Source organism: Macrobrachium nipponense, chromosome 40 (genome assembly GCF_015104395.2).
Source record: "Macrobrachium nipponense isolate FS-2020 chromosome 40, ASM1510439v2, whole genome shotgun sequence".
NCBI lineage: Eukaryota > Metazoa > Arthropoda > Malacostraca > Decapoda > Palaemonidae > Macrobrachium > Macrobrachium nipponense.
The window spans coordinates 2,170,953-2,179,595 of record NC_061101.1 but is presented as its reverse complement, the minus strand read 5'-3'; positions in this window follow the sequence as shown (position 1 = coordinate 2,179,595).

The following is an 8,643-nucleotide window of genomic DNA, read 5'->3' as shown; positions in this document are numbered from 1 at the left end:
AGTTGGTCCTGCAAGGGGTACGTTGTGGGTTGGCTGTCTGCTTGGAGTGGTGGTTGGTCCTGCAGGGGTAGTTGTGGGTGGCTGTCCTGCTGGAGTGGTGGTTGGTCCTGCAGGGGTAGTTGTGGGTGGCTGTCCTGCTGGAGTGGTAGTTGGTCCTGCAGGGGTAGTTGTGGGTGGCTGTCCTGCTGGAGTGGTGTTGGTCCTGCAGGGGTAGTTGTGGGTGGCTGTCCTGCTGGAGTGGTGGTTGGTCCTCAAGGTATTGTTGGGTGGGCCTGTCCTGCTGGAGTGGTAGTTGGTCCTGCAGGGGTAGTTGTGGGTGGCTGTCCTGCTGGAGTCGTTGTAGGTCCTGCAGGGGTAGTTGTGGGTGGCCTGTCCTTGCTGGAGGGGTTGGTGGTTTGTCCTGCAGGGGTTAGGTTGGGTGGTTGCTGTCCTGCTGGAATGGTGGTTTGTCCTGCAGGGGTTAGTTGTGGGTGCTGTCCTGCTGGAGGTGGTGGTTGGTCCTGCAGGGGTTTTGGGGTGGCTGTCCTGCTGAATTGTTGTAGGGTTCCTGGCAGGGGTAAGTTTTGTGGGTGGCTGTCCTCTGGAGTTGTTGTAAGGGCCTACAGGTAGTTGTGGGTTGCTGTCCTGCTGCAAAGGGGTTGGTTGGTAGGATTCCGGCAGGGGTAGGGTTGGTGGGTGGCTGTCCTGCTGGAGTGGTTGGTTTGGGTCCTGCCAGGGGTAGTTGTGGGTTGGCTTGTCCTGCTGGATTTGTTTTGTAGGTCTGCAGTTGGTGATTGGTGGTGGCCTGTCCTGCTGGATGGGGTGGTTTGTCCCTCAGGGGTTAGTTGGGTGGGTGGCTGTCCTGCTGGAGTTGTTGTAGGTCCTGCAGGGGTAGGTTGGTTGGGTGCCTGTGTCCTGCTTGAGGGGTTTGTTTGTAAGGTTCCTGCAGGGGTAGGGTTGGTGGGTGGCTTGTCCTGACTGGAGTGGTGTGTTGGGCTCCCCTGCCGGGTATTTTTGTTGGCTGTCCTGCTTGGAGGGGTTTTTGTAGGTTCCTGTCAGGGTTATTGGTTGGTGGCTTCCTGCTGAAGTGTGGTTGGGGTCCCTGCCGGGGTAGGTTGTGGGGGTGGGCTGTCTCCTGCTGGAGTTTTGTTGGTTAAGGTCCTGCAGGGTAGTTGTGGGTGTGCTGTCCCTGCTGGAAGGGGTTGTTGTAGTTTCCCTGCAGGGGTAGGGTTGGTGGTGGCTGTCCCCTGCTGGAAGTGTGGTTGTCCTGCAGGGGTAGTTGTGGGTGGCTGTCCTGCTGGAGTCGTTGTAGGTCCTGCAGGGGTAGTTGTGGGTGGCTGTCCTGCTGGAGTGGTGGTTGGTCCTGCAGGGTTATTGTGGTGCTGTCCTGCGGAGGTTGTTGTAGGTCCTGCAAGGGGTAGTTGTGGGTGGCTGTCCTGCTGGAGTGTTTGTATGGTCCTGCGGGTTAGTTGGTGGTGGCCTTGTACCTCTGGATGGGGTGTTGGTCCTGCAGGGGTAGTTGTGGGTGGCTGTCCTGCTGGAGTCGTTGTAGGTCCTGCAGGGGTAGTTGTGGGTGGCTGTCCTGCTGGAGGTGGTGGTTTTGGTCCTGCCGGGGTAGGGGTTGGGGTGGCTGTCCTGCTGGAGTTGTTTTGGGTAGGTCCTTGCAGGGGTAGTTGTGGGTGCCTGTCCTGGCTTGGAGGTTGTTGTAGGTCTGCAGGGGTTAGTTGTTGGGTTGGCTGTCCTGCTGATGGTGGTTGGGTCCTGCAGGGGGAGGTAGTTTGTGGGTGCTGTCCTCCTGGAGGTGGTGGTTGTCCTTGCAGGGGTAGTTTGTGGGTGGCCTGTCCTGGCTGGATGGTGGTTGGTTCCTGGGCAGTGGTATTTGTTTGGGTGGCCCTGTCCTGCCTGAGGGGTTGTTGTAGTCCTGCAAGGTAGTTTTGGGTTGGGTGGCTTGTCCTGGCTGGAGTGGTGGTTGGTCTGCAGGGTTAGTTGTGGGGTGGCTGTCCCTGCTGGAGGTTTTGGTTGGTCCTGCCGGGGTATTTTGGGGTGTAGCGTGTTCCTCTGGGTTGTTTGTAAGTCTGCAGGGGTAGTTTGGTGGCCTTGTCCTGGCTGAGTTCCCGGTTTGTAGGTCCTGCGGGGTTGTTGTGGGTGGCTGTACTGCTTGGAGATTGGGTTGGTAGGTCCTTTGCAGGGGTAAGATGTGGGTGGGCCCTGTCCTGGCTGGATTGGTGGGTTGGTTCCTGGCGGGGTTACCTTGTGGGTTGGCTGTTCCTGCTGGAGGGTTGTTGGTAGGGTCCTGGCAGGGTTGTTTGTGGGTGGCCTGTACTGGCTGGATTTTGTTTGTTAGGTCCCTGGCAGGGTATTGGTGGGTGCCCTGGTCCTGGGCTGGCGTGGTGGTTGGAACCTGCAGGGTTTTAAGTTGGGTGGTGGCTTGTCCTGCTCGGAGTGTGTTGTTTTCCTGCAGGGGTAGTTGTGGGTGGCCTGTCCTTGGCTGGAGTGGTGGTTGGGGTCCGTGCCAGGGGTAGATTTGGGTGGCTGTCCTGGGCTGGAGTGGGTGGTTGGTCCTGCAAGGGGTAGGATGTTGGGTTGGGGCTGTCCTGCTGGCGTGGTGGTTTGTTCCTGCAGGGGTTAGTTGGGTGAGGTGGCCTGTCCCTGCTGGAGGGGTTGGTTGGTTGGGTCCTGGCAGGGGTAGTATGTGGTTGGCCTGTCCTGGCTGGAGTTGGGGTTGGGTCCCTCGCAGGGGTAATGTGGGTGGCCTGTCCTGCTGGAAGGGGTGGTGGTTTGGTTCCTGCAGGGGTTTTTAAGGGTGGTTGGGGTGTGGCTGTCCCTGCTGGAAGTGGTGGTTTGGTCCTGGCATGGGTGACTTGTTGGGTGGCTGGTCCTGCTGGAGTGGTGGTTGGTGTCCTTGCAGGGGTAAGGTTGTGGTGGCCTGTCCTAGCTTGGAGTTGGTTGTTGGTCCTGCCAGGGGTTATATGTGGGTGGACCTGTCCTGGCTGGAGTGGTTGGTTGGTCCTGCAGGGGTAGTTTTTGTTGGGTGGCGGGTCCTGCTGGAGTGGTGGTTGTCCCTGCATGGGTAGATGGTGGGTTGGCTAGTTCCTGCTGGAGTGGTGGTTGGTCCTGCAGGGGTAGTTTGTTGGGTGGGCTGTCCTGCCTGGAGGTTGGTGGTTGGTCCCTGGCAGGGGTAGATTTGTTGGGTGGCTGTCCGCTGCTGGGAGTGTGGTTTGGTACCTGCAGGGGTTAGTTGTGGGTGGCTTGTCCTGCTGGAGGTGGGGTGGTTTTGTCCGGCAGGGGTAGATGTGGGTTGCTTGTCCCTGCTGAGGGGTGGTGGGTTGTCCCCTGCAGGGTTGAGTTGTGGGTGGCTGTTCCTGCTGGAGTGGTTGTTGGTCCTGCCGGGGTTAAGATGTGGGTGGCCTGTCCTGCTGGAGGTGGTGGTTGGTCCTGCAGGGGTAGGTTATGTGGGGTGGCTGCCTGCCTGGAGTGGTGGTTGGGTCCTGGCAGGGGTTTTAGGATGTGGGTTGGCTTGTCCTGCGGAGGGTGGTGGTTGGTCCTGGCAGGTGTAGGTTTGTGGGGTGGCTGTCCCTGCTGGAGTTGGTGGTTGGTGCCTGCGGGTACTTTGTTGGGTGGGCTGGTCCCCTGCTGGAGTGGTGGGTGGTCCCCCTGATCAGGGGTAGGATGTGGGTGGCTGTCCCCTGGCTGGAGGTTGGTGGTTGGTCCTGCAGGGGTGGTAGTTGTGGGTGGGCTTTTCCTGGCTTGAGTGTGGTTGGTCCCTGCGCGGGTAGGTTTGTTGTGGGTTGGCTGTCCTGCTGGTGTGTGAGTTGTCCTTGCAAGGGGTTAGCTGTGGGTGGCTGTCCTGCTGGAGGTGTGGGTTGGTCCCCGTGCAAGGGGTTAAGTTTTTGTGGGTGGCCTGTCCTGCTGGAGTGGTGGTTTGGTCCCTGCAGGGGTAGATGTTGGTGGGCTGTTCCTGCTGGAGGTGGTGGTTGGTCCTGCAGGGGTAGCTTGTGGGTGGCTGGTCCGCTGTTGGAAGTCTGGTTGTTGGTCCTGCAGGGGTAGTTTGGTTTGGGGGTGGCCTGTCCCCCTGCTGGCGTGGTGGGTTGGTCCTGCATGGGGTGAGATTTGGGTGGTGGTGGCTGTCCTGCTTGGAGTGGTGGTTGGTCCTGCAGGGGTTAAGTTGGTGGTGTCCTGTCCTGCTGGAGGGGTGGTGTTGGTCCTGCAGGGGTTTAGAATTTATGGGTTGGCTGTCCTGCTGGAGGGTGGTTGTTCCCCTGCAGGGGGAGATTGGTTGGGTGGCCTGTCCTGCTGGAAGTGGGGTGGTTGGTCCCTGCAGGGGTTAGTTTGGGTGGGTGGCTGTCCCTGGCTGGAGTGGTGTTTGGATCCTGCAGGGGTTATGATTGGTGGGTGGCCTGTCCCTGGGGGCTGGAGTTGGTGGGTTGGTCCTGCGGGGTAGATGTGTGTGGCCTGTCCTTGCTGGAGTGGTGGGTTGGTGCCGGCAGGGGTAGATGGGTGGGTGGACTGTACCCTGGGGCTGGAGTTGTTGGTAGGTCCTGCAGAGGTAGTTTGTGGGTGCCTGTCCTGGCTGGAGTGGGGTTGGGTTGGTCCCTGCAGGGGGTAAGTTTGTGGGTTGGGCTGTCCCCTGCTGGAGTTGGTTTGGTTGGTCCCTGCAGGGGTAGAATGGTGAGGTGGCCTGTCCTGCTGGGAGGGGTAGGTTGGTTGGGTCCTTCAGGGGCAGATGTGGGTTGGCCTGTCTGGCTGGAGTTGGTTTGGTTGGATCCTGGGCAGGGGTATTTTGTGGTTGGCCTTGTCCCGGCTGGAAGTGGTGGTTGGTCCTGCAGGGGGTAGATTTGTGGGTTGGCCTGGTCCTGCTTGGGAGTTGTTGTATGTCCTGCAGGGTAGGTTTGTGGGTGCTGTCTGCTGGAGTGGGTGGTTGGTCCTGCAGGGTTAGGTTGTGGGTGCCTGTCCCTGCTGGAGGGGTGGTGGTTGGTCCTGCAAGGGGTTAGTTTGGGTTTTTGGGGGGGTTGGCTGTCCTGCTGGAGTGGTGGTTTTGGTCCCTGCATGGGTTAGGAAATGTGGTTGGCCTGTCCTGCTGGAGGGTTTGTTGTAGGTTCCTGCAGGGGTAGGGTTGGTGGTGGCTGTCCCCTGCTGGAGTGGTGGTTGGTCCTGCAGGGGTAGTTGTTGGGTGGGTTGGCTGTCCTGGCTTGGAGTTTGGTTGGTTGGTCCTGCAGGGGTAGATGTGGTGGCCTGTCCTGCTGGCGTTGTCTGTAGGTCCTGCAAGGGGTTAAGTTGGGTGGTGGGTGGCTGTCCTGCTGGAGTTGTTGGTTGGTCCGGCAGGGGTAGTTTTGTGGGTGCTGTCCTGCTGAGGGGTGGGGGTTGGTCCCCTGCCAGGGGTTAGTTGGGTGGGTGGATGTCCTGCTGGAGTGGTTGGTTGGTCCCTGCAGGGGTAAGGATGTGGTGGCCTGTCCTGCTGGAGTTGGTTTTGGTAGGTCCTGCAGGGGTAGTTTGTGGGGTGGCTGTCCTTCCTGGAGTGGTTGGTTTGGTCCCTTCAGGGGTAAGTTGTTGGTGGCTGTCCTGCTGTAGTGGTGGTTGGTCCTGCCAGGGGTAGATTGTGGGTGGCTAGTCCTGCTGGAGTTGTTGTAGTCCCTGCTTAGGGGTTTGTTGTGGGTGGTCTGTCTTGCCTGGAGGTTTTTTGTAGGTCCTGGCCCCCCCCCAGGGGGTAGTTTTGTGGGTGCCGATCCTGCTGGAGTTTGTGGGTTGGTCCTGCAGGGGTATTTGTGGGTGGCCTGTCCTGGCGGGAGTTTGGTTGTTTAAGGTTTCCTGCAGGGTGGTAGTTGTTGGTTTGGCTGTCCTGCTGGTGAGTGGTTGGTTGGTCCTGCAGGGGTAGTTTGTGGGGTGGCTGTCTGCTGGAGTTGGTGGTTTGGTCCCTGCATGGGGTAAAGGGGGTTGGGGGTTTTTGGGTGGTGGTGGTGGGGGGGGGGGGGGGGCTGTCCCGGCTGGAGTGGTGGTTGTTCCTGGTCCGGGGTAAGTGGTGGTTGGCTGTCCTGGCTGGAGGTGGTGGTTGGGCCTGCAAGGGTTAGATGGGTGGGTGGCTGTCCTGCTGGAGTGGGTTTGTAGTTTCCTGGCAGGGTTGTTGTGGGTGCCTGTAACTGCTGGAGGGGATTTTTGTGTGTAGGTTCCCTGCAGGGGTAGGGTTTTGGTGGGTGGGCTGTCCTGCTGGAGTGGTTGGTTGGTCCTGCAGGGTAAGTTTGTGGGTGGGCTTGTCCCCTGCTGGAGTTGGTTGTTAGGTTCCTGCAGGGGTAGTTGTGGGGGCTTCCCTCTGGGCGTGTTGGTTGGTCCCCTGCAAAAAAAAGGGGTAGGTTGTGGGTGAGACTGGTTCCTTCTGGAGTTTTGTTGTAGGTCCGCACAAGGGGTTTTATTTGTGGGTGGCTGTCTCTGCTGAGTTTGGTTTGTAGGGGTTCCGTGGGGCAGGGGTAGTTGTGGGGGGCTGTCCTGCTGGAGGGGTGGTGTTGGTCCCCTTTGCCAGGGGTAGTTGTGGGTGGCTGGTCCCTGCTGGAGTTGGGTTGGTTAGGTCCTGCAGGGTAGTTTGTGGGTGGCTGTCCTGCTTGGGAGGTGGTGGTTAGGTCCTGCAAGGGGTAGATTGTGGGTGGCTGTCCTGCTGGAGTTTTGGTTAGGTTCCTGGCAGGGGTAGTTGTGGGTGTGCCTGTCCTGTCTGGAATGGGGTTTTGGTTGGGTCCCCTGCAGGGGTAGTTGTGGGTAGTGGCCCTGTCCTGGCTGGAGTGGTTTTGGTTGGTCCTGCAGGGGTAATTGTTGGTGGGCTGGTTCCTGCTGGATTTTGTTGTAGGTCCTGCAGGGGTAAGGTTGTGGGTGCTGCCTGCTGGAGTGGGTGGTTGGTCCTGGCAGGGGTAGTTGTGGGTGGCTGGGGTTCCTGCTGGAGTTGGTGGGTGGGTGGTCCTGCAGGGGTAGTTGTGGTGGCCTGTCCTGGCTGGATGGTGGTTGGTTCCTGCAGGGGTTTAGTTGTGGGTGTCCTGTCCCTGCTGGCGTGGTGGTTGGTCCTGCAAGGGGTATGTTGGTTGGGGGGGCTGTCCTGCCTGGAGTTTGGGTTTTAGGTTCCCTGGCAGGGTTTTTGTGTGTGGCCTGTCCTGCTGGAATTGGGGTTGTTAGTTCCTGGGCAGGGTAGGTTTGTTGGGTGTCTGTCCTGCTGGAGTGGTTGGTTGGGTCCTGCAAGGGGTAGTTGGGGTGGGTGGCTGTCCTGCTGGAGTTGGTTGTTAGGGTCCATGCAGGGGTAGTTGTGGGTGGCCCTGTTTTTGTTTTTTTTTCCCCACCACCCCCCCCTGCTGGAGTGGTGGTTGGGTCCCTGCAGGGGTAAAATGGTGGATGGCTTGTCCTGCCGGAGTTGGTTGGTAGGTCCTGCAGGGTTGTTGTGGGTGGCCTGTCCTGCTGGAGATTTGGTTTGTTAGGTCCTACAAGGGTAAGGGGGTTGTGGGTGGCTGTCCTGCTGAGAGTTGTGGGTGGTTTGGGTCCTGCAGGGGTATTGTGGGTGGCCTGTCCCTGGCTGGAGTTTGGTTGTTAGGATCCTGCAGGGGTAGTTGTGGGGTGGCCTGTCCTGCTGGAGTGGTGGTTGGTCCCTGCAGGGGTAGATTTGTTGGGTGGCTGGGTCCCTGCTGGATGGTTGGTTGGTCCTGCGGGTTAGTTTGTTTGGGTGGCCTTGTCCTGCTGAGGGGTTCTTTGTTAGGTCCCCCACCCCCCCCCCCTGGCAGGGGGTAGGTTGTGGGTGGCTTGTCCTGCTGGAGTTCGTTGGTTAGGTTCCTCAGGGGTAGTTGTGGGTGGCCTGTCCCTCTTGGAGGGGTGGTGGTTGGTCCTGCAGGGGTTAGTTTGGGTGGTGGCTGTCCTGCTGGAAAAGTTGGTTGGTTAGGTTCCGCAGGGGTAGTTGTGGGTGGACTGTCCCTAGGGCTGGAGTTTTCGGATTGTAGGTCCTGCCGGGGTAGTTGTGGGTGCCTGTCCTGGCTGGAGTGGTATGGTTAAGGTTCCTGCAGGGGTTAGTTGTGGGTGGCTGTCCTGCTGGAGTTCGGTTGTTAGGTCCCTTGTGCAGGGGTAGTTTTTGTGGGTGGACTGTCCGCTGCTGGAGTGGTGGTTGGTCCTGGCAGGGGTAGGGTTGGTTGGGTGCTGTCCTGGCTGAGGGTCGTTGTTTAGTTCCTGCGGTGGGTTAGGTTGTGGGTGGCTTTGTCCTTCTGAGTCGTTTGGTCCTGAAAAGGGTAGTTTGTTGTGGCTTGTTCCTCGCTTGGAAGTTTCCGTTTGTTGGTCCTGAGGGGTAGTTTGGTTTGGGTGGCTGTCCTGCTGGAGTGGGTGGTTTGGTCCTGCAGGGGTAGTTGTGGGTGGCTGTCCTGGCTTGGAGTGGTGGTTGGTCCTGCAGGGTTAGTTTGTTGGGTGGCTGTCCTGCTGGAGTTGTTGTAGGCCTGGCAGGGGTGTTGTGGGTGCTGTCCTGCTGGAGTTGATTGGGTCGGTCCCTTCAGGGGTGGTTGGGGTGGCCTGTCCCTGCATGGAGGTGGTAGTTGGTCCCTGCAGGGGTATTTTTTGGTTGGCTGGTCCTGGCTTGGAGTAGGTAGTTGGTCCTTGGGGGGCAGGGGTATTGGTGGGTGGCCCCCCCACCCCCTGTTCCTGCGGGAGTTGGTTGGTTTG